At 42.3% G+C, this 23,116-nt stretch overlaps 16 non-coding genes across 16 annotated transcripts; all 16 read left to right on the top strand.

Annotated features, from left to right (window-relative positions):
* The first annotated feature begins 153 nt into the window (after positions 1 to 153).
* Positions 154 to 225, top strand: trnap-ugg (transfer RNA proline (anticodon UGG)). The gene has a single exon. It is a non-coding gene; the product is annotated as a tRNA-Pro (tRNA).
* A 2,748-nt stretch (positions 226 to 2,973) lies between these two features.
* Positions 2,974 to 3,045, top strand: trnap-ugg (transfer RNA proline (anticodon UGG)). The gene has a single exon. It is a non-coding gene; the product is annotated as a tRNA-Pro (tRNA).
* A 1,338-nt stretch (positions 3,046 to 4,383) lies between these two features.
* trnap-ugg (transfer RNA proline (anticodon UGG)) lies at positions 4,384 to 4,455 on the top strand. Its single transcript has one exon. It is a non-coding gene; the product is annotated as a tRNA-Pro (tRNA).
* Positions 4,456 to 5,793: 1,338 nt separating this feature from the next.
* Positions 5,794 to 5,865, top strand: trnap-ugg (transfer RNA proline (anticodon UGG)). The gene has a single exon. It is a non-coding gene; the product is annotated as a tRNA-Pro (tRNA).
* A 1,338-nt stretch (positions 5,866 to 7,203) lies between these two features.
* On the top strand, positions 7,204 to 7,275 carry trnap-ugg (transfer RNA proline (anticodon UGG)). Its single transcript has one exon. It is a non-coding gene; the product is annotated as a tRNA-Pro (tRNA).
* A 1,339-nt stretch (positions 7,276 to 8,614) lies between these two features.
* Positions 8,615 to 8,686, top strand: trnap-ugg (transfer RNA proline (anticodon UGG)). The gene has a single exon. It is a non-coding gene; the product is annotated as a tRNA-Pro (tRNA).
* A 1,338-nt stretch (positions 8,687 to 10,024) lies between these two features.
* trnap-ugg (transfer RNA proline (anticodon UGG)) lies at positions 10,025 to 10,096 on the top strand. The gene has a single exon. It is a non-coding gene; the product is annotated as a tRNA-Pro (tRNA).
* Positions 10,097 to 11,434: 1,338 nt separating this feature from the next.
* trnap-ugg (transfer RNA proline (anticodon UGG)) lies at positions 11,435 to 11,506 on the top strand. The gene has a single exon. It is a non-coding gene; the product is annotated as a tRNA-Pro (tRNA).
* Positions 11,507 to 12,844: 1,338 nt separating this feature from the next.
* On the top strand, positions 12,845 to 12,916 carry trnap-ugg (transfer RNA proline (anticodon UGG)). Its single transcript has one exon. It is a non-coding gene; the product is annotated as a tRNA-Pro (tRNA).
* A 1,338-nt stretch (positions 12,917 to 14,254) lies between these two features.
* On the top strand, positions 14,255 to 14,326 carry trnap-ugg (transfer RNA proline (anticodon UGG)). Its single transcript has one exon. It is a non-coding gene; the product is annotated as a tRNA-Pro (tRNA).
* Positions 14,327 to 15,664: 1,338 nt separating this feature from the next.
* trnap-ugg (transfer RNA proline (anticodon UGG)) lies at positions 15,665 to 15,736 on the top strand. Its single transcript has one exon. It is a non-coding gene; the product is annotated as a tRNA-Pro (tRNA).
* A 1,338-nt stretch (positions 15,737 to 17,074) lies between these two features.
* trnap-ugg (transfer RNA proline (anticodon UGG)) lies at positions 17,075 to 17,146 on the top strand. The gene has a single exon. It is a non-coding gene; the product is annotated as a tRNA-Pro (tRNA).
* A 1,338-nt stretch (positions 17,147 to 18,484) lies between these two features.
* On the top strand, positions 18,485 to 18,556 carry trnap-ugg (transfer RNA proline (anticodon UGG)). Its single transcript has one exon. It is a non-coding gene; the product is annotated as a tRNA-Pro (tRNA).
* A 1,338-nt stretch (positions 18,557 to 19,894) lies between these two features.
* Positions 19,895 to 19,966, top strand: trnap-ugg (transfer RNA proline (anticodon UGG)). The gene has a single exon. It is a non-coding gene; the product is annotated as a tRNA-Pro (tRNA).
* A 1,338-nt stretch (positions 19,967 to 21,304) lies between these two features.
* trnap-ugg (transfer RNA proline (anticodon UGG)) lies at positions 21,305 to 21,376 on the top strand. The gene has a single exon. It is a non-coding gene; the product is annotated as a tRNA-Pro (tRNA).
* Positions 21,377 to 22,714: 1,338 nt separating this feature from the next.
* Positions 22,715 to 22,786, top strand: trnap-ugg (transfer RNA proline (anticodon UGG)). The gene has a single exon. It is a non-coding gene; the product is annotated as a tRNA-Pro (tRNA).
* The last annotated feature ends 330 nt before the right edge of the window (positions 22,787 to 23,116 follow it).

Here is a 23,116-nt window from a genome sequence, read left to right as displayed (position 1 = left end):
GAAGCCTGGTCAACAGTTTGGAAGACTGCTATGCTCACAAGTATAGCACAAACACTCACATGAGGTTCAATCTTTCCAAGCACCATGGACAAGAACAATTGATATCCTCATTGTAATTGCCGCAGAAAGCAAAACAATTTTATTCTTGTCTAAGGCTCGTTGGTCTAGGGGTATGATTCTCGCTTTGGGTGCGAGAGGTCCCGGGTTCAAATCCCGGATGAGCCCTTTTTCAGATCTTTTAACAAGCTCAGACAGGCAGATCTCTGGCCACTGGTTGCAAACAGCCACCTCTTGGGCGCAGGACGAGGTGGCTGAATGGTTTAGGCGATGGACTGCGTATCTATTGTGATATTCACTAGTTGGCTCAATATCGCACTTATTTTAGAAAACCTGCAAAAACTAAGAGCAAATCTGACTTCCACTAACAAGGACACTGATTGCAATGTAATACACTTGAAATGACACCCAGCCCCTAAACCTAGTGAATATCTCATGCTCTGCATTGGCTGGGAATCGAACCCTGGTCAACTGCTTGGAAGGCAGCTATGCTCACCACTATACCACCAATGCTATGTGAAGCTCTTAAGCAACATGGAGACATCGATTCATATCCTGACAGTCATTTTTGTGGAAAGTGAAAATTCTTTGACCAAACGGATCGTTTGTATAGTTGTACTATTATGGCTTAGGGTGCGAGAGGTCCCTGGTTAAAAAATCTATCATTTTAATCAGTACCTGTTACCTTCAGATTAGTCCCGTGACACTTGTGGAAAACGTAGGGCAAAACGGAGAACATTGTGACAAGTGGGGTCACATTAGTTTGTAGCCCAAAGATTTTGGATTCTACAAACAGAAGTTGGCACATAGAGGATTCCGACTCCAGACGAGTCCCCTGACACTTGTGGGGGACGTAGAGACAAATTGAGAACACCACCGTGTTTGTGAGGGTCTCCCCTTTCCAGGGAGTGGTCATACGATGGTGTAGGTCAAACGGTTCAGATGCTACAGATGTTTTTGTGAGAAGACCGATTATTGGTATGTCTCATGGTTTGACAAACACCGCTCTAGCTCCACCACCATTTATTGCAGATGTGGAGGTGTAACATAAACAGTTATGGAGGCTTGAGACAGATACGACGCGTTTCAATCTCTCTAGTTGAAAACTGATCGATTTGAATGGGTATTTTTTACGTTCGTTTACTTTGATTCACGTACTGATGCATCAATCGACTCAAAATAAATGAGCTCCATTCTTTTTGAAGTTTTATTTTTTCATTTTCTCTTTTAAAATATTAATTGACCTCATTTTGCTCAATATTCATTTGTCAACACTCATCATCAGTTTGCTGTCGCGGCTTAAGAAGACAGAATGTGAAAGACACAGCAGATGAAATACAAAAGATTTGAACTGAAGCCTGGTCAACAGTTTGGAAGACTGCTATGCTCACAAGTATAGCACAAACACTCACATGAGGTTCAATCTTTCCAAGCACCATGGACAAGAACAATTGATATCCTCATTGTAATTGCCGCAGAAAGCAAAACAATTTTATTCTTGTCTAAGGCTCGTTGGTCTAGGGGTATGATTCTCGCTTTGGGTGCGAGAGGTCCCGGGTTCAAATCCCGGATGATCCCTTTTGCAGATCTTTTAACAAGCTCAGACAGGCAGATCTCTGGCCACTGGTTGCAAACAGCCACCTCTTGGGCGCAGGACGAGGTGGCTGAATGGTTTAGGCGATGGACTGCGTATCTATTGTGATATTCACTAGTTGGCTCAATATCGCACTTCATTTAGAAAACCTACAAAACCGAAGACCAAATCTGACTTCCACGAACAAGGACATTGATTCCAATGTAATACACTTGAAATGACACCCAGCCCCTAAAACTAGTGAATATCTCATGCTCTGCATTGGCCAGGAATTGAAGCCGGGTCAACTGCTTGGAAGGTAGCTATGCTCACCACTATACCACCAATGCTATGTATAGCTCGTAAGCAACATGGAGACATCGATTCATATTCTGGCCGTCATTTTTGTGGAAAGTGAAAATACTTTGACCAAACGGATCGTTGGTATAGTTGTACTATTATGGCTTAGGGTGCGAGAGGTCCCTGGTTAAAAAATCTATCATTTTAATCAGTACCTGTTACCTTCAGATTAGTCCCGTGACACTTGTGGAAAACGTAGGGCAAAACGGAGAACATTGTGACAAGTGGGGTCACATTAGTTTGTAGCCCAAAGATTTTGGATTCTACAAACAGAAGTTGGCACATAGAGGATTCCGACTCCAGACGAGTCCCCTGACACTTGTGGGGGACGTAGAGACAAATTGAGAACACCACCGTGTTTGTGAGGGTCTCCCCTTTCCAGGGAGTGGTCATACGATGGTGTAGGTCAAACGGTTCAGATGCTACAGATGTTTTTGTGAGAAGACCGATTATTGGTATGTCTCATGGTTTGACAAACACCGCTCTAGCTCCACCACCATTTATTGCAGATGTGGAGGTGTAACATAAACAGTTATGGAGGCTTGAGACAGATACGACGCGTTTCAATCTCTCTAGTTGAAAACTGATCGATTTGAATGGGTATTTTTTACGTTCGTTTACTTTGATTCACGTACTGATGCATCAATCGACTCAAAATAAATGAGCTCCATTCTTTTTGAAGTTTTATTTTTTCATTTTCTCTTTTAAAATATTAATTGACCTCATTTTGCTCAATATTCATTTGTCAACACTCATCATCAGTTTGCTGTCGCGGCTTAAGAAGACAGAATGTGAAAGACACAGCAGATGAAATACAAAAGATTTGAACTGAAGCCTGGTCAACAGTTTGGAAGACTGCTATGCTCACAAGTATAGCACAAACACTCACATGAGGTTCAATCTTTCCAAGCACCATGGACAAGAACAATTGATATCCTCATTGTAATTGCCGCAGAAAGCAAAACAATTTTATTCTTGTCTAAGGCTCGTTGGTCTAGGGGTATGATTCTCGCTTTGGGTGCGAGAGGTCCCGGGTTCAAATCCCGGATGAGCCCTTTTTCAGATCTTTTAACAAGCTCAGACAGGCAGATCTCTGGCCACTGGTTGCAAACAGCCACCTCTTGGGCGCAGGACGAGGTGGCTGAATGGTTTAGGCGATGGACTGCGTATCTATTGTGATATTCACTAGTTGGCTCAATATCGCACTTCATTTCGAAAACCTGCAAAAACTAAGAGCAAATATGACTTCCGCTAACAAGGACATTGATTCCAATGTAATACACTTGAAATGACACCCAGCCCCTAAACCTAGTGAATATCTCATGCTCTGCATTGGCTGGGAATCGAACCCTGGTCAACTGCTTGGAAGGCAGCTATGCTCACCACTATACCACCAATGCTATGTGAAGCTTGTAAGCAACATGGAGACATCGATTCATATCCTGACAGTCATTTTTGTGGAAAGTGAAAATTCTTTGACCAAACGGATCGTTGGTATAGTTGTACTATTATGGCTTAGGGTGCGAGAGGTCCCTGGTTAAAAAATCTATCATTTTAATCAGTACCTGTTACCTTCAGATTAGTCCCGTGACACTTGTGGAAAACGTAGGGCAAAACGGAGAACATTGTGACAAGTGGGGTCACATTAGTTTGTAGCCCAAAGATTTTGGATTCTACAAACAGATGTTTGCACATAGAGGGTTCCGACTTCAGACGAGTCCCCTGACACTTGTGGGGGACGTAGAGACAAATTGAGAACACCACCGTGTTCGTGAGGGTCTCCCCTTTCCAGGGAGTGGTCATACGATGTTGTAGGTCAAACGGTTCAGATGCTACAGACGTTTTTGTGAGAATACCGATTATTGGTATGTCTCATGGTTTGACAAACACCGCTCTAGCTCCACCACCATTTATTGCAGATGTGGAGTTGTAACATAAACAGTTACGGAGGCTTGAGACAGATACGACGCGTTTCAATCTCTGTAGTTGAAAACTGATCGATTTGAATGGGTATTTTTTACGTTCGTTTACTTTGATTCACGTACTGATGCATCAATCGACTCAAAATAAATGAGCTCCATTCTTTTTGAAGTTTTATTTTTTCATTTTCTCTTTTAAAATATTAATTGACCTCATTTTGCTCAATATTCATTTGTCAACACTCATCATCAGTTTGCTGTCGCGGCTTAAGAAGACAGAATGTGAAAGACACAGCAGATGAAATACACAAGATTTGAACTGAAGCCTGGTCAACAGTTTGGAAGACTGCTATGCTCACAAGTATAGCACAAACACTCACATGAGGTTCAATCTATCCAAGCACCATGGACAAGAACAATTGATATCCTCATTGTAATTGCCGCAGAAAGCAAAACAATTTTATTCTTGTCTAAGGCTCGTTGGTCTAGGGGTATGATTCTCGCTTTGGGTGCGAGAGGTCCCGGGTTCAAATCCTGGATGAGCCCTTTTTCAGATCTTTTAACAAGCACCTACAGGCAGATCTCTGGCCACTGGTTGCAAACAGCCACCTCTTGGGCGCAGGACGAGGTGGCTGAATGGTTTAGGCAATGGACTGCGTATCTATTGTGATATTCACTAGTTGGCTCAATATCGCACTTCATTTAGAAAACCTGCAAAAACTAAGAGCAAATATGACTTCCGCTAACAAGGACATTGATTCCAATGTAATACACTTGAAATGACACCCAGCCCCTAAACCTAGTGAATATCTCATGCTCTGCACTGGCTGGGAATCGAACCCTGGTCAACTGCTTGGAAGGCAGCTATGCTCACCACTATACCACCAATGCTATGTGAAGCTCGTAAGCAACATGGAGACATCGATTCATATCCTGACAGTCATTTTTGTGGAAAGTGAAAATTCTTTGACCAAACGGATCGTTGGTATAGTTGTACTATTATGGCTTAGGGTGCGAGAGGTCCCTGGTTAAAAAATCTATCATTTTAATCAGTACCTGTTACCTTCAGATTAGTCCCGTGACACTTGTGGAAAACGTAGGGCAAAACGGAGAACATTGTGACAAGTGGGGTCACATTAGTTTGTAGCCCAAAGATTTTGGATTCTACAAACAGATGTTTGCACATAGAGGGTTCCGACTTCAGACGAGTCCCCTGACACTTGTGGGGGACGTAGAGACAAATTGAGAACACCACCGTGTTCGTGAGGGTCTCCCCTTTCCAGGGAGTGGTCATACGATGTTGTAGGTCAAACGGTTCAGATGCTACAGACGTTTTTGTGAGAATACCGATTATTGGTATGTCTCATGGTTTGACAAACACCGCTCTAGCTCCACCACCATTTATTGCAGATGTGGAGTTGTAACATAAACAGTTACGGAGGCTTGAGACAGATACGACGCGTTTCAATCTCTGTAGTTGAAAACTGATCGATTTGAATGGGTATTTTTTACGTTCGTTTACTTTGATTCACGTACTGATGCATCAATCGACTCAAAATAAATGAGCTCCATTCTTTTTTAAGTTTTATTTTTTCATTTTCTCTTTTAAAATATTAATTGACCTCATTTTGCTCAATATTCATTTGTCAACACTCATCATCAGTTTGCTGTCGCGGCTTAAGAAGACAGAATGTGAAAGACACAGCAGATGAAATACACAAGATTTGAACTGAAGCCTGGTCAACAGTTTGGAAGACTGCTATGCTCACAAGTATAGCACAAACACTCACATGAGGTTCAATCTATCCAAGCACCATGGACAAGAACAATTGATATCCTCATTGTAATTGCCGCAGAAAGCAAAACAATTTTATTCTTGTCTAAGGCTCGTTGGTCTAGGGGTATGATTCTCGCTTTGGGTGCGAGAGGTCCCGGGTTCAAATCCTGGATGAGCCCTTTTTCAGATCTTTTAACAAGCTCCTACAGGCAGATCTCTGGCCACTGGTTGCAAACAGCCACCTCTTGGGCGCAGGACGAGGTGGCTGAATGGTTTAGGCAATGGACTGCGTATCTATTGTGATATTCACTAGTTGGCTCAATATCGCACTTCATTTAGAAAACCTGCAAAAACTAAGAGCAAATATGACTTCCGCTAACAAGGACATTGATTCCAATGTAATACACTTGAAATGACACCCAGCCCCTAAACCTAGTGAATATCTCATGCTCTGCATTGGCTGGGAATCGAACCCTGGTCAACTGCTTGGAAGGCAGCTATGCTCACCACTATACCACCAATGCTATGTGAAGCTCGTAAGCAACATGGAGACATCGATTCATATCCTGACAGTCATTTTTGTGGAAAGTGAAAATTCTTTGACCAAACGGATCGTTGGTATAGTTGTACTATTATGGCTTAGGGTGCGAGAGGTCCCTGGTTAAAAAATCTATCATTTTAATCAGTACCTGTTACCTTCAGATTAGTCCCGTGACACTTGTGGAAAACGTAGGGCAAAACGGAGAACATTGTGACAAGTGGGGTCACATTAGTTTGTAGCCCAAAGATTTTGGATTCTACAAACAGATGTTTGCACATAGAGGGTTCCGACTTCAGACGAGTCCCCTGACACTTGTGGGGGACGTAGAGACAAATTGAGAACACCACCGTGTTCGTGAGGGTCTCCCCTTTCCAGGGAGTGGTCATACGATGTTGTAGGTCAAACGGTTCAGATGCTACAGACGTTTTTGTGAGAATACCGATTATTGGTATGTCTCATGGTTTGACAAACACCGCTCTAGCTCCACCACCATTTATTGCAGATGTGGAGTTGTAACATAAACAGTTACGGAGGCTTGAGACAGATACGACGCGTTTCAATCTCTGTAGTTGAAAACTGATCGATTTGAATGGGTATTTTTTACGTTCGTTTACTTTGATTCACGTACTGATGCATCAATCGACTCAAAATAAATGAGCTCCATTCTTTTTTAAGTTTTATTTTTTCATTTTCTCTTTTAAAATATTAATTGACCTCATTTTGCTCAATATTCATTTGTCAACACTCATCATCAGTTTGCTGTCGCGGCTTAAGAAGACAGAATGTGAAAGACACAGCAGATGAAATACACAAGATTTGAACTGAAGCCTGGTCAACAGTTTGGAAGACTGCTATGCTCACAAGTATAGCACAAACACTCACATGAGGTTCAATCTATCCAAGCACCATGGACAAGAACAATTGATATCCTCATTGTAATTGCCGCAGAAAGCAAAACAATTTTATTCTTGTCTAAGGCTCGTTGGTCTAGGGGTATGATTCTCGCTTTGGGTGCGAGAGGTCCCGGGTTCAAATCCTGGATGAGCCCTTTTTCAGATCTTTTAACAAGCTCCTACAGGCAGATCTCTGGCCACTGGTTGCAAACAGCCACCTCTTGGGCGCAGGACGAGGTGGCTGAATGGTTTAGGCAATGGACTGCGTATCTATTGTGATATTCACTAGTTGGCTCAATATCGCACTTCATTTAGAAAACCTGCAAAAACTAAGAGCAAATCTGACTTCCGCTAACAAGGACATTGATTCCAATGTAATACACTTGAAATGACACCCAGCCCCTATACCTAGTGAATATCTCATGCTCTGCATTGGCCAGGAATTGAAGCCGGGTCAACTGCTTGGAAGGTAGCTATGCTCACCACTATACCACCAATGCTATGTATAGCTTGTAAGCAACATGGAGACATCGATTCATATTCTGGCCGTCATTTTTGTGGAAAGTGAAAATACTTTGACCAAACGGATCGTTTGTATAGTTGTACTATTATGGCTTAGGGTGCGAGAGGTCCCTGGTTAAAAAATCTATCATTTTAATCAGTACCTGTTACCTTCAGATTAGTCCCGTGACACTTGTGGAAAACGTAGGGCAAAACGGAGAACATTGTGACAAGTGGGGTCACATTAGTTTGTAGCCCAAAGATTTTGGATTCTACAAACAGATGTTTGCACATAGAGGGTTTCGACTTCAGACGAGTCCCCTGACACTTGTGGGGGACGTAGAGACAAATTGAGAACACCACCGTGTTCGCGAGGGTCTCCCCTTTCCAGGGAGTGGTCATACCATGTTGTAGGTCAAACGGTTCAGATGCTACAGATGTTTTTGTGAGAATACCGATTATTGGTATGTCTCATGGTTTGACAAACACCGCTCTAGCTCCACCACCATTTATTGCAGATGTGGTAGTTGTAACATAAACAGTTACGGAGGCTTGAGACAGATACGACGCGTTTCAATCTCTCTAGTTGAAAACTGATCGATTTGAATGGGTATTTTTTACGTTCGTTTACTTTGATTCACGTACTGATGCATCAATCGACTCAAAATAAATGAGCTCCATTCTTTTTTAAGTTTTATTTTTTCATTTTCTCTTTTAAAATATTAATTGACCTCATTTTGCTCAATATTCATTTGTCAACACTCATCATCAGTTTGCTGTCGCGGCTTAAGAAGACAGAATGTGAAAGACACAGCAGATGAAATACAAAAGATTTGAACTGAAGCCTGGTCAACAGTTTGGAAGACTGCTATGCTCACAAGTATAGCACAAACACTCACATGAGGTTCAATCTATCCAAGCACCATGGACAAGAACAATTGATATCCTCATTGTAATTGCCGCAGAAAGCAAAACAATTTTATTCTTGTCTAAGGCTCGTTGGTCTAGGGGTATGATTCTCGCTTTGGGTGCGAGAGGTCCCGGGTTCAAATCCCGGATGAGCCCTTTTTCAGATCTTTTAACAAGCTCAGACAGGCAGATCTCTGGCCACTGGTTGCAAACAGCCACCTCTTGGGCGCAGGACGAGGTGGCTGAATGGTTTAGGCGATGGACTGCGTATCTATTGTGATATTCACTAGTTGGCTCAATATCGCACTTCATTTCGAAAACCTGCAAAAACTAAGAGCAAATATGACTTCCGCTAACAAGGACATTGATTCCAATGTAATACACTTGAAATGACACCCAGCCCCTAAACCTAGTGAATATCTCATGCTCTGCATTGGCTGGGAATCGAACCCTGGTCAACTGCTTGGAAGGCAGCTATGCTCACCACTATACCACCAATGCTATGTGAAGCTCGTAAGCAACATGGAGACATCGATTCATATCCTGACAGTCATTTTTGTGGAAAGTGAAAATTCTTTGACCAAACGGATCGTTGGTATAGTTGTACTATTATGGCTTAGGGTGCGAGAGGTCCCTGGTTAAAAAATCTATCATTTTAATCAGTACCTGTTACCTTCAGATTAGTCCCGTGACACTTGTGGAAAACGTAGGGCAAAACGGAGAACATTGTGACAAGTGGGGTCACATTAGTTTGTAGCCCAAAGATTTTGGATTCTACAAACAGATGTTTGCACATAGAGGGTTCCGACTTCAGACGAGTCCCCTGACACTTGTGGGGGACGTAGAGACAAATTGAGAACACCACCGTGTTCGTGAGGGTCTCCCCTTTCCAGGGAGTGGTCATACGATGTTGTAGGTCAAACGGTTCAGATGCTACAGACGTTTTTGTGAGAATACCGATTATTGGTATGTCTCATGGTTTGACAAACACCGCTCTAGCTCCACCACCATTTATTGCAGATGTGGAGTTGTAACATAAACAGTTACGGAGGCTTGAGACAGATACGACGCGTTTCAATCTCTGTAGTTGAAAACTGATCGATTTGAATGGGTATTTTTTACGTTCGTTTACTTTGATTCACGTACTGATGCATCAATCGACTCAAAATAAATGAGCTCCATTCTTTTTTAAGTTTTATTTTTTCATTTTCTCTTTTAAAATATTAATTGACCTCATTTTGCTCAATATTCATTTGTCAACACTCATCATCAGTTTGCTGTCGCGGCTTAAGAAGACAGAATGTGAAAGACACAGCAGATGAAATACACAATATTTGAACTGAAGCCTGGTCAACAGTTTGGAAGACTGCTATGCTCACAAGTATAGCACAAACACTCACATGAGGTTCAATCTATCCAAGCACCATGGACAAGAACAATTGATATCCTCATTGTAATTGCCGCAGAAAGCAAAACAATTTTATTCTTGTCTAAGGCTCGTTGGTCTAGGGGTATGATTCTCGCTTTGGGTGCGAGAGGTCCCGGGTTCAAATCCTGGATGAGCCCTTTTTCAGATCTTTTAACAAGCTCCTACAGGCAGATCTCTGGCCACTGGTTGCAAACAGCCACCTCTTGGGCGCAGGACGAGGTGGCTGAATGGTTTAGGCAATGGACTGCGTATCTATTGTGATATTCACTAGTTGGCTCAATATCGCACTTCATTTAGAAAACCTGCAAAAACTAAGAGCAAATCTGACTTCCGCTAACAAGGACATTGATTCCAATGTAATACACTTGAAATGACACCCAGCCCCTATACCTAGTGAATATCTCATGCTCTGCATTGGCCAGGAATTGAAGCCGGGTCAACTGCTTGGAAGGTAGCTATGCTCACCACTATACCACCAATGCTATGTATAGCTTGTAAGCAACATGGAGACATCGATTCATATTCTGGCCGTCATTTTTGTGGAAAGTGAAAATACTTTGACCAAACGGATCGTTTGTATAGTTGTACTATTATGGCTTAGGGTGCGAGAGGTCCCTGGTTAAAAAATCTATCATTTTAATCAGTACCTGTTACCTTCAGATTAGTCCCGTGACACTTGTGGAAAACGTAGGGCAAAACGGAGAACATTATGACAAGTGGGGTCACATTAGTTTGTAGCCCAAAGATTTTGGATTCTACAAACAGAAGTTGGCACATAGAGGATTCCGACTCCAGACGAGTCCCCTGACACTTGTGGGGGACGTAGAGACAAATTGAGAACACCACCGTGTTTGTGAGGGTCTCCCCTTTCCAGGGAGTGGTCATACGATGGTGTAGGTCAAACGGTTCAGATGCTACAGATGTTTTTGTGAGAAGACCGATTATTGGTATGTCTCATGGTTTGACAAACACCGCTCTAGCTCCACCACCATTTATTGCAGATGTGGAGGTGTAACATAAACAGTTATGGAGGCTTGAGACAGATACGACGCGTTTCAATCTCTCTAGTTGAAAACTGATCGATTTGAATGGGTATTTTTTACGTTCGTTTACTTTGATTCACGTACTGATGCATCAATCGACTCAAAATAAATGAGCTCCATTCTTTTTGAAGTTTTATTTTTTCATTTTCTCTTTTAAAATATTAATTGACCTCATTTTGCTCAATATTCATTTGTCAACACTCATCATCAGTTTGCTGTCGCGGCTTAAGAAGACAGAATGTGAAAGACACAGCAGATGAAATACAAAAGATTTGAACTGAAGCCTGGTCAACAGTTTGGAAGACTGCTATGCTCACAAGTATAGCACAAACACTCACATGAGGTTCAATCTATCCAAGCACCATGGACAAGAACAATTGATATCCTCATTGTAATTGCCGCAGAAAGCAAAACAATTTTATTCTTGTCTAAGGCTCGTTGGTCTAGGGGTATGATTCTCGCTTTGGGTGCGAGAGGTCCCGGGTTCAAATCCCGGATGAGCCCTTTTTCAGATCTTTTAACAAGCTCAGACAGGCAGATCTCTGGCCACTGGTTGCAAACAGCCACCTCTTGGGCGCAGGACGAGGTGGCTGAATGGTTTAGGCGATGGACTGCGTATCTATTGTGATATTCACTAGTTGGCTCAATATCGCACTTCATTTAGAAAACCTGCAAAAACTAAGAGCAAATCTGACTTCCACGAACAAGGACATTGATTCCAATGTAATACACTTGAAATGACACCCAGCCCCTAAAACTAGTGAATATCTCATGCTCTGCATTGGCCAGGAATTGAAGCCGGGTCAACTGCTTGGAAGGTAGCTATGCTCACCACTATACCACCAATGCTATGTATAGCTTGTAAGCAACATGGAGAAATCGATTCATATTCTGGCCGTCATTTTTGTGGAAAGTGAAAATACTTTGACCAAACGGATCGTTGGTATAGTTGTACTATTATGGCTTAGGGTGCGAGAGGTCCCTGGTTAAAAAATCTATCATTTTAATCAGTACCTGTTACCTTCAGATTAGTCCCGTGACACTTGTGGAAAACGTAGGGCAAAACGGAGAACATTGTGACAAGTGGGGTCACATTAGTTTGTAGCCCAAAGATTTTGGATTCTACAAACAGAAGTTGGCACATAGAGGATTCCGACTCCAGACGAGTCCCCTGACACTTGTGGGGGACGTAGAGACAAATTGAGAACACCACCGTGTTTGTGAGGGTCTCCCCTTTCCAGGGAGTGGTCATACGATGGTGTAGGTCAAACGGTTCAGATGCTACAGATGTTTTTGTGAGAAGACCGATTATTGGTATGTCTCATGGTTTGACAAACACCGCTCTAGCTCCACCACCATTTATTGCAGATGTGGAGGTGTAACATAAACAGTTATGGAGGCTTGAGACAGATACGACGCGTTTCAATCTCTCTAGTTGAAAACTGATCGATTTGAATGGGTATTTTTTACGTTCGTTTACTTTGATTCACGTACTGATGCATCAATCGACTCAAAATAAATGAGCTCCATTCTTTTTGAAGTTTTATTTTTTCATTTTCTCTTTTAAAATATTAATTGACCTCATTTTGCTCAATATTCATTTGTCAACACTCATCATCAGTTTGCTGTCGCGGCTTAAGAAGACAGAATGTGAAAGACACAGCAGATGAAATACAAAAGATTTGAACTGAAGCCTGGTCAACAGTTTGGAAGACTGCTATGCTCACAAGTATAGCACAAACACTCACATGAGGTTCAATCTTTCCAAGCACCATGGACAAGAACAATTGATATCCTCATTGTAATTGCCGCAGAAAGCAAAACAATTTTATTCTTGTCTAAGGCTCGTTGGTCTAGGGGTATGATTCTCGCTTTGGGTGCGAGAGGTCCCGGGTTCAAATCCCGGATGAGCCCTTTTGCAGATCTTTTAACAAGCTCAGACAGGCAGATCTCTGGCCACTGGTTGCAAACAGCCACCTCTTGGGCGCAGGACGAGGTGGCTGAATGGTTTAGGCGATGGACTGCGTATCTATTGTGATATTCACTAGTTGGCTCAATATCGCACTTCATTTAGAAAACCTGCAAAAACTAAGAGCAAATCTGACTTCCGCTAACAAGGACATTGATTCCAATGTAATACACTTGAAATGACACCCAGCCCCTATACCTAGTGAATATCTCATGCTCTGCATTGGCCAGGAATTGAAGCCGGGTCAACTGCTTGGAAGGTAGCTATGCTCACCACTATACCACCAATGCTATGTATAGCTTGTAAGCAACATGGAGACATCGATTCATATTCTGGCCGTCATTTTTGTGGAAAGTGAAAATACTTTGACCAAACGGATCGTTTGTATAGTTGTACTATTATGGCTTAGGGTGCGAGAGGTCCCTGGTTAAAAAATCTATCATTTTAATCAGTACCTGTTACCTTCAGATTAGTCCCGTGACACTTGTGGAAAACGTAGGGCAAAACGGAGAACATTATGACAAGTGGGGTCACATTAGTTTGTAGCCCAAAGATTTTGGATTCTACAAACAGAAGTTGGCACATAGAGGATTCCGACTCCAGACGAGTCCCCTGACACTTGTGGGGGACGTAGAGACAAATTGAGAACACCACCGTGTTTGTGAGGGTCTCCCCTTTCCAGGGAGTGGTCATACGATGGTGTAGGTCAAACGGTTCAGATGCTACAGATGTTTTTGTGAGAAGACCGATTATTGGTATGTCTCATGGTTTGACAAACACCGCTCTAGCTCCACCACCATTTATTGCAGATGTGGAGGTGTAACATAAACAGTTATGGAGGCTTGAGACAGATACGACGCGTTTCAATCTCTCTAGTTGAAAACTGATCGATTTGAATGGGTATTTTTTACGTTCGTTTACTTTGATTCACGTACTGATGCATCAATCGACTCAAAATAAATGAGCTCCATTCTTTTTGAAGTTTTATTTTTTCATTTTCTCTTTTAAAATATTAATTGACCTCATTTTGCTCAATATTCATTTGTCAACACTCATCATCAGTTTGCTGTCGCGGCTTAAGAAGACAGAATGTGAAAGACACAGCAGATGAAATACAAAAGATTTGAACTGAAGCCTGGTCAACAGTTTGGAAGACTGCTATGCTCACAAGTATAGCACAAACACTCACATGAGGTTCAATCTATCCAAGCACCATGGACAAGAACAATTGATATCCTCATTGTAATTGCCGCAGAAAGCAAAACAATTTTATTCTTGTCTAAGGCTCGTTGGTCTAGGGGTATGATTCTCGCTTTGGGTGCGAGAGGTCCCGGGTTCAAATCCCGGATGAGCCCTTTTTCAGATCTTTTAACAAGCTCAGACAGGCAGATCTCTGGCCACTGGTTGCAAACAGCCACCTCTTGGGCGCAGGACGAGGTGGCTGAATGGTTTAGGCGATGGACTGCGTATCTATTGTGATATTCACTAGTTGGCTCAATATCGCACTTCATTTAGAAAACCTGCAAAAACTAAGAGCAAATCTGACTTCCACGAACAAGGACATTGATTCCAATGTAATACACTTGAAATGACACCCAGCCCCTAAAACTAGTGAATATCTCATGCTCTGCATTGGCCAGGAATTGAAGCCGGGTCAACTGCTTGGAAGGTAGCTATGCTCACCACTATACCACCAATGCTATGTATAGCTTGTAAGCAACATGGAGAAATCGATTCATATTCTGGCCGTCATTTTTGTGGAAAGTGAAAATACTTTGACCAAACGGATCGTTGGTATAGTTGTACTATTATGGCTTAGGGTGCGAGAGGTCCCTGGTTAAAAAATCTATCATTTTAATCAGTACCTGTTACCTTCAGATTAGTCCCGTGACACTTGTGGAAAACGTAGGGCAAAACGGAGAACATTGTGACAAGTGGGGTCACATTAGTTTGTAGCCCAAAGATTTTGGATTCTACAAACAGAAGTTGGCACATAGAGGATTCCGACTCCAGACGAGTCCCCTGACACTTGTGGGGGACGTAGAGACAAATTGAGAACACCACCGTGTTTGTGAGGGTCTCCCCTTTCCAGGGAGTGGTCATACGATGGTGTAGGTCAAACGGTTCAGATGCTACAGATGTTTTTGTGAGAAGACCGATTATTGGTATGTCTCATGGTTTGACAAACACCGCTCTAGCTCCACCACCATTTATTGCAGATGTGGAGGTGTAACATAAACAGTTATGGAGGCTTGAGACAGATACGACGCGTTTCAATCTCTCTAGTTGAAAACTGATCGATTTGAATGGGTATTTTTTACGTTCGTTTACTTTGATTCACGTACTGATGCATCAATCGACTCAAAATAAATGAGCTCCATTCTTTTTGAAGTTTTATTTTTTCATTTTCTCTTTTAAAATATTAATTGACCTCATTTTGCTCAATATTCATTTGTCAACACTCATCATCAGTTTGCTGTCGCGGCTTAAGAAGACAGAATGTGAAAGACACAGCAGATGAAATACAAAAGATTTGAACTGAAGCCTGGTCAACAGTTTGGAAGACTGCTATGCTCACAAGTATAGCACAAACACTCACATGAGGTTCAATCTATCCAAGCACCATGGACAAGAACAATTGATATCCTCATTGTAATTGCCGCAGAAAGCAAAACAATTTTATTCTTGTCTAAGGCTCGTTGGTCTAGGGGTATGATTCTCGCTTTGGGTGCGAGAGGTCCCGGGTTCAAATCCCGGATGAGCCCTTTTTCAGATCTTTTAACAAGCTCAGACAGGCAGATCTCTGGCCACTGGTTGCAAACAGCCACCTCTTGGGCGCAGGACGAGGTGGCTGAATGGTTTAGGCGATGGACTGCGTATCTATTGTGATATTCACTAGTTGGCTCAATATCGCACTTCATTTAGAAAACCTGCAAAAACTAAGAGCAAATCTGACTTCCACGAACAAGGACATTGATTCCAATGTAATACACTTGAAATGACACCCAGCCCCTAAAACTAGTGAATATCTCATGCTCTGCATTGGCCAGGAATTGAAGCCGGGTCAACTGCTTGGAAGGTAGCTATGCTCACCACTATACCACCAATGCTATGTATAGCTTGTAAGCAACATGGAGAAATCGATTCATATTCTGGCCGTCATTTTTGTGGAAAGTGAAAATACTTTGACCAAACGGATCGTTGGTATAGTTGTACTATTATGGCTTAGGGTGCGAGAGGTCCCTGGTTAAAAAATCTATCATTTTAATCAGTACCTGTTACCTTCAGATTAGTCCCGTGACACTTGTGGAAAACGTAGGGCAAAACGGAGAACATTGTGACAAGTGGGGTCACATTAGTTTGTAGCCCAAAGATTTTGGATTCTACAAACAGAAGTTGGCACATAGAGGATTCCGACTCCAGACGAGTCCCCTGACACTTGTGGGGGACGTAGAGACAAATTGAGAACACCACCGTGTTTGTGAGGGTCTCCCCTTTCCAGGGAGTGGTCATACGATGGTGTAGGTCAAACGGTTCAGATGCTACAGATGTTTTTGTGAGAAGACCGATTATTGGTATGTCTCATGGTTTGACAAACACCGCTCTAGCTCCACCACCATTTATTGCAGATGTGGAGGTGTAACATAAACAGTTATGGAGGCTTGAGACAGATACGACGCGTTTCAATCTCTCTAGTTGAAAACTGATCGATTTGAATGGGTATTTTTTACGTTCGTTTACTTTGATTCACGTACTGATGCATCAATCGACTCAAAATAAATGAGCTCCATTCTTTTTGAAGTTTTATTTTTTCATTTTCTCTTTTAAAATATTAATTGACCTCATTTTGCTCAATATTCATTTGTCAACACTCATCATCAGTTTGCTGTCGCGGCTTAAGAAGACAGAATGTGAAAGACACAGCAGATGAAATACAAAAGATTTGAACTGAAGCCTGGTCAACAGTTTGGAAGACTGCTATGCTCACAAGTATAGCACAAACACTCACATGAGGTTCAATCTTTCCAAGCACCATGGACAAGAACAATTGATATCCTCATTGTAATTGCCGCAGAAAGCAAAACAATTTTATTCTTGTCTAAGGCTCGTTGGTCTAGGGGTATGATTCTCGCTTTGGGTGCGAGAGGTCCCGGGTTCAAATCCCGGATGAGCCCTTTTGCAGATCTTTTAACAAGCTCAGACAGGCAGATCTCTGGCCACTGGTTGCAAACAGCCACCTCTTGGGCGCAGGACGAGGTGGCTGAATGGTTTAGGCGATGGACTGCGTATCTATTGTGATATTCACTAGTTGGCTCAATATCGCACTTCATTTAGAAAACCTACAAAACCGAAGACCAAATCTGACTTCCACGAACAAGGACATTGATTCCAATGTAATACACTTGAAATGACACCCAGCCCCTAAAACTAGTGAATATCTCATGCTCTGCATTGGCCAGGAATTGAAGCCGGGTCAACTGCTTGGAAGGTAGCTATGCTCACCACTATACCACCAATGCTATGTATAGCTCGTAAGCAACATGGAGACATCGATTCATATTCTGGCCGTCATTTTTGTGGAAAGTGAAAATACTTTGACCAAACGGATCGTTGGTATAGTTGTACTATTATGGCTTAGGGTGCGAGAGGTCCCTGGTTAAAAAATCTATCATTTTAATCAGTACCTGTTACCTTCAGATTAGTCCCGTGACACTTGTGGAAAACGTAGGGCAAAACGGAGAACATTGTGACAAGTGGGGTCACATTAGTTTGTAGCCCAAAGATTTTGGATTCTACAAACAGAAGTTGGCACATAGAGGATTCCGACTCCAGACGAGTCCCCTGACACTTGTGGGGGACGTAGAGACAAATTGAGAACACCACCGTGTTCGTGAGGGTCTCCCCTTTCCAGGGAGTGGTCATACGATGGTGTAGGTCAAACGGTTCAGATGCTACAGATGTTTTTGTGAGAAGACCGATTATTGGTATGTCTCATGGTTTGACAAACACCGCTCTAGCTCCACCACCATTTATTGCAGATGTGGAGGTGTAACATAAACAGTTATGGAGGCTTGAGACAGATACGACGCGTTTCAATCTCTCTAGTTGAAAACTGATCGATTTGAATGGGTATTTTTTACGTTCGTTTACTTTGATTCACGTACTGATGCATCAATCGACTCAAAATAAATGAGCTCCATTCTTTTTGAAGTTTTATTTTTTCATTTTCTCTTTTAAAATATTAATTGACCTCATTTTGCTCAATATTCATTTGTCAACACTCATCATCAGTTTGCTGTCGCGGCTTAAGAAGACAGAATGTGAAAGACACAGCAGATGAAATACAAAAGATTTGAACTGAAGCCTGGTCAACAGTTTGGAAGACTGCTATGCTCACAAGTATAGCACAAACACTCACATGAGGTTCAATCTATCCAAGCACCATGGACAAGAACAATTGATATCCTCATTGTAATTGCCGCAGAAAGCAAAACAATTTTATTCTTGTCTAAGGCTCGTTGGTCTAGGGGTATGATTCTCGCTTTGGGTGCGAGAGGTCCCGGGTTCAAATCCCGGATGAGCCCTTTTTCAGATCTTTTAACAAGCTCAGACAGGCAGATCTCTGGCCACTGGTTGCAAACAGCCACCTCTTGGGCGCAGGACGAGGTGGCTGAATGGTTTAGGCGATGGACTGCGTATCTATTGTGATATTCACTAGTTGGCTCAATATCGCACTTCATTTAGAAAACCTGCAAAAACTAAGAGCAAATCTGACTTCCACGAACAAGGACATTGATTCCAATGTAATACACTTGAAATGACACCCAGCCCCTAAAACTAGTGAATATCTCATGCTCTGCATTGGCCAGGAATTGAAGCCGGGTCAACTGCTTGGAAGGTAGCTATGCTCACCACTATACCACCAATGCTATGTATAGCTTGTAAGCAACATGGAGACATCGATTCATATTCTGGCCGTCATTTTTGTGGAAAGTGAAAATACTTTGACCAAACGGATCGTTGGTATAGTTGTACTATTATGGCTTAGGGTGCGAGAGGTCCCTGGTTAAAAAATCTATCATTTTAATCAGTACCTGTTACCTTCAGATTAGTCCCGTGACACTTGTGGAAAACGTAGGGCAAAACGGAGAACATTGTGACAAGTGGGGTCACATTAGTTTGTAGCCCAAAGATTTTGGATTCTACAAACAGAAGTTGGCACATAGAGGATTCCGACTCCAGACGAGTCCCCTGACACTTGTGGGGGACGTAGAGACAAATTGAGAACACCACCGTGTTTGTGAGGGTCTCCCCTTTCCAGGGAGTGGTCATACGATGGTGTAGGTCAAACGGTTCAGATGCTACAGATGTTTTTGTGAGAAGACCGATTATTGGTATGTCTCATGGTTTGACAAACACCGCTCTAGCTCCACCACCATTTATTGCAGATGTGGAGGTGTAACATAAACAGTTATGGAGGCTTGAGACAGATACGACGCGTTTCAATCTCTCTAGTTGAAAACTGATCGATTTGAATGGGTATTTTTTACGTTCGTTTACTTTGATTCACGTACTGATGCATCAATCGACTCAAAATAAATGAGCTCCATTCTTTTTGAAGTTTTATTTTTTCATTTTCTCTTTTAAAATATTAATTGACCTCATTTTGCTCAATATTCATTTGTCAACACTCATCATCAGTTTGCTGTCGCGGCTTAAGAAGACAGAATGTGAAAGACACAGCAGATGAAATACAAAAGATTTGAACTGAAGCCTGGTCAACAGTTTGGAAGACTGCTATGCTCACAAGTATAGCACAAACACTCACATGAGGTTCAATCTATCCAAGCACCATGGACAAGAACAATTGATATCCTCATTGTAATTGCCGCAGAAAGCAAAACAATTTTATTCTTGTCTAAGGCTCGTTGGTCTAGGGGTATGATTCTCGCTTTGGGTGCGAGAGGTCCCGGGTTCAAATCCCGGATGAGCCCTTTTTCAGATCTTTTAACAAGCTCAGACAGGCAGATCTCTGGCCACTGGTTGCAAACAGCCACCTCTTGGGCGCAGGACGAGGTGGCTGAATGGTTTAGGCGATGGACTGCGTATCTATTGTGATATTCACTAGTTGGCTCAATATCGCACTTCATTTAGAAAACCTGCAAAAACTAAGAGCAAATCTGACTTCCACGAACAAGGACATTGATTCCAATGTAATACACTTGAAATGACACCCAGCCCCTAAAACTAGTGAATATCTCATGCTCTGCATTGGCCAGGAATTGAAGCCGGGTCAACTGCTTGGAAGGTAGCTATGCTCACCACTATACCACCAATGCTATGTATAGCTTGTAAGCAACATGGAGACATCGATTCATATTCTGGCCGTCATTTTTGTGGAAAGTGAAAATACTTTGACCAAACGGATCGTTGGTATAGTTGTACTATTATGGCTTAGGGTGCGAGAGGTCCCTGGTTAAAAAATCTATCATTTTAATCAGTACCTGTTACCTTCAGATTAGTCCCGTGACACTTGTGGAAAACGTAGGGCAAAACGGAGAACATTGTGACAAGTGGGGTCACATTAGTTTGTAGCCCAAAGATTTTGGATTCTACAAACAGAAGTTGGCACATAGAGGATTCCGACTCCAGACGAGTCCCCTGACACTTGTGGGGGACGTAGAGACAAATTGAGAACACCACCGTGTTTGTGAGGGTCTCCCCTTTCCAGGGAGTGGTCATACGATGGTGTAGGTCAAACGGTTCAGATGCTACAGATGTTTTTGTGAGAAGACCGATTATTGGTATGTCTCATGGTTTGACAAACACCGCTCTAGCTCCACCACCATTTATTGCAGATGTGGAGGTGTAACATAAACAGTTATGGAGGCTTGAGACAGATACGACGCGTTTCAATCTCTCTAGTTGAAAACTGATCGATTTGAATGGGTATTTTTTACGTTCGTTTACTTTGATTCACGTACTGATGCATCAATCGACTCAAAATAAATGAGCTCCATTCTTTTTGAAGTTTTATTTTTTCATTTTCTCTTTTAAAATATTAATTGACCTCATTTTGCTCAATATTCATTTGTCAACACTCATCATCAGTTTGCTGTCGCGGCTTAAGAAGACAGAATGTGAAAGACACAGCAGATGAAATACAAAAGATTTGAACTGAAGCCTGGTCAACAGTTTGGAAGACTGCTATGCTCACAAGTATAGCACAAACACTCACATGAGGTTCAATCTATCCAAGCACCATGGACAAGAACAATTGATATCCTCATTGTAATTGCCACAGAAAGCAAAACAATTTTATTCTTGTCTAAGGCTCGTTGGTCTAGGGGTATGATTCTCGCTTTGGGTGCGAGAGGTCCCGGGTTCAAATCCCGGATGAGCCCTTTTTCAGATCTTTTAACAAGCTCAGACAGGCAGATCTCTGGCCACTGGTTGCAAACAGCCACCTCTTGGGCGCAGGACGAGGTGGCTGAATGGTTTAGGCGATGGACTGCGTATCTATTGTGATATTCACTAGTTGGCTCAATATCGCACTTCATTTAGAAAACCTGCAAAAACTAAGAGCAAATCTGACTTCCACGAACAAGGACATTGATTCCAATGTAATACACTTGAAATGACACCCAGCCCCTAAAACTAGTGAATATCTCATGCTCTGCATTGGCCAGGAATTGAAGCCGGGTCAACTGCTTGGAAGGTAGCTATGCTCACCACTATACCACCAATGCTATGTATAGCTTGTAAGCAACATGGAGACATCGATTCATATTCTGGCCGTCATTTTTGTGGAAAGTGAAAATACTTTGACCAAACGGATCGTTGGTATAGTTGTACTATTATGGCTTAGGGTGCGAGAGGTCCCTGGTTAAAAAATCTATCATTTTAATCAGTACCTGTTACCTTCAGATTAGTCCCGTGACACTTGTGGAAAACGTAGGGCAAAACGGAGAACATTGTGACAAGTGGGGTCACATTAGTTTGTAGCCCAAAGATTTTGGATTCTACAAACAGAAGTTGGCACATAGAGGATTCCGACTCCAGACGAGTCCCCTGACACTTGTGGGGGACGTAGAGACAAATTGAGAACACCACCGTGTTTGTGAGGGTCTCCCCTTTCCAGGGAGTGGTCATACGATGGTGTAGGTCAAACGGTTCAGATGCTACAGATGTTTTTGTGAGAAGACCGATTATTGGTATGTCTCATGGTTTGACAAACACCGCTCTAGCTCCACCACCATTTATTGCAGATGTGGAGGTGTAACATAAACAGTTATGGAGGCTTGAGACAGATACGACGCGTTTCAATCTCTCTAGTTGAAAACTGATCGATTTGAATGGGTATTTTTTACGTTCGTTTACTTTGATTCACGTACTGATGCATCAATCGACTCAAAATAAATGAGCTCCATTCTTTTTGAAGTTTTATTTTTTCATTTTCTCTTTTAAAATATTAATTGACCTCATTTTGCTCAATATTCATTTGTCAACACTCATCATCAGTTTGCTGTCGCGGCTTAAGAAGACAGAATGTGAAAGACACAGCAGATGAAATACAAAAGATTTGAACTGAAGCCTGGTCAACAGTTTGGAAGACTGCTATGCTCACAAGTATAGCACAAACACTCACATGAGGTTCAATCTTTCCAAGCACCATGGACAAGAACAATTGATATCCTCATTGTAATTGCCGCAGAAAGCAAAACAATTTTATTCTTGTCTAAGGCTCGTTGGTCTAGGGGTATGATTCTCGCTTTGGGTGCGAGAGGTCCCGGGTTCAAATCCCGGATGAGCCCTTTTGCAGATCTTTTAACAAGCTCAGACAGGCAGATCTCTGGCCACTGGTTGCAAACAGCCACCTCTTGGGCGCAGGACGAGGTGGCTGAATGGTTTAGGCGATGGACTGCGTATCTATTGTGATATTCACTAGTTGGCTCAATATCGCACTTCATTTAGAAAACCTACAAAACCGAAGACCAAATCTGACTTCCACGAACAAGGACATTGATTCCAATGTAATACACTTGAAATGACACCCAGCCCCTAAAACTAGTGAATATCTCATGCTCTGCATTGGCCAGGAATTGAAGCCGGGTCAACTGCTTGGAAGGTAGCTATGCTCACCA

The sequence above is a fragment of the Salmo salar genome, unplaced genomic scaffold (genome assembly GCF_965601325.2).
Source record: "Salmo salar unplaced genomic scaffold, fSalSal1 ptg000588l, whole genome shotgun sequence".
NCBI lineage: Eukaryota > Metazoa > Chordata > Actinopteri > Salmoniformes > Salmonidae > Salmo > Salmo salar.
The sequence above is the reverse complement of the archived record's forward strand: the minus strand, read 5'-3'. Positions and strand labels throughout refer to the sequence as shown.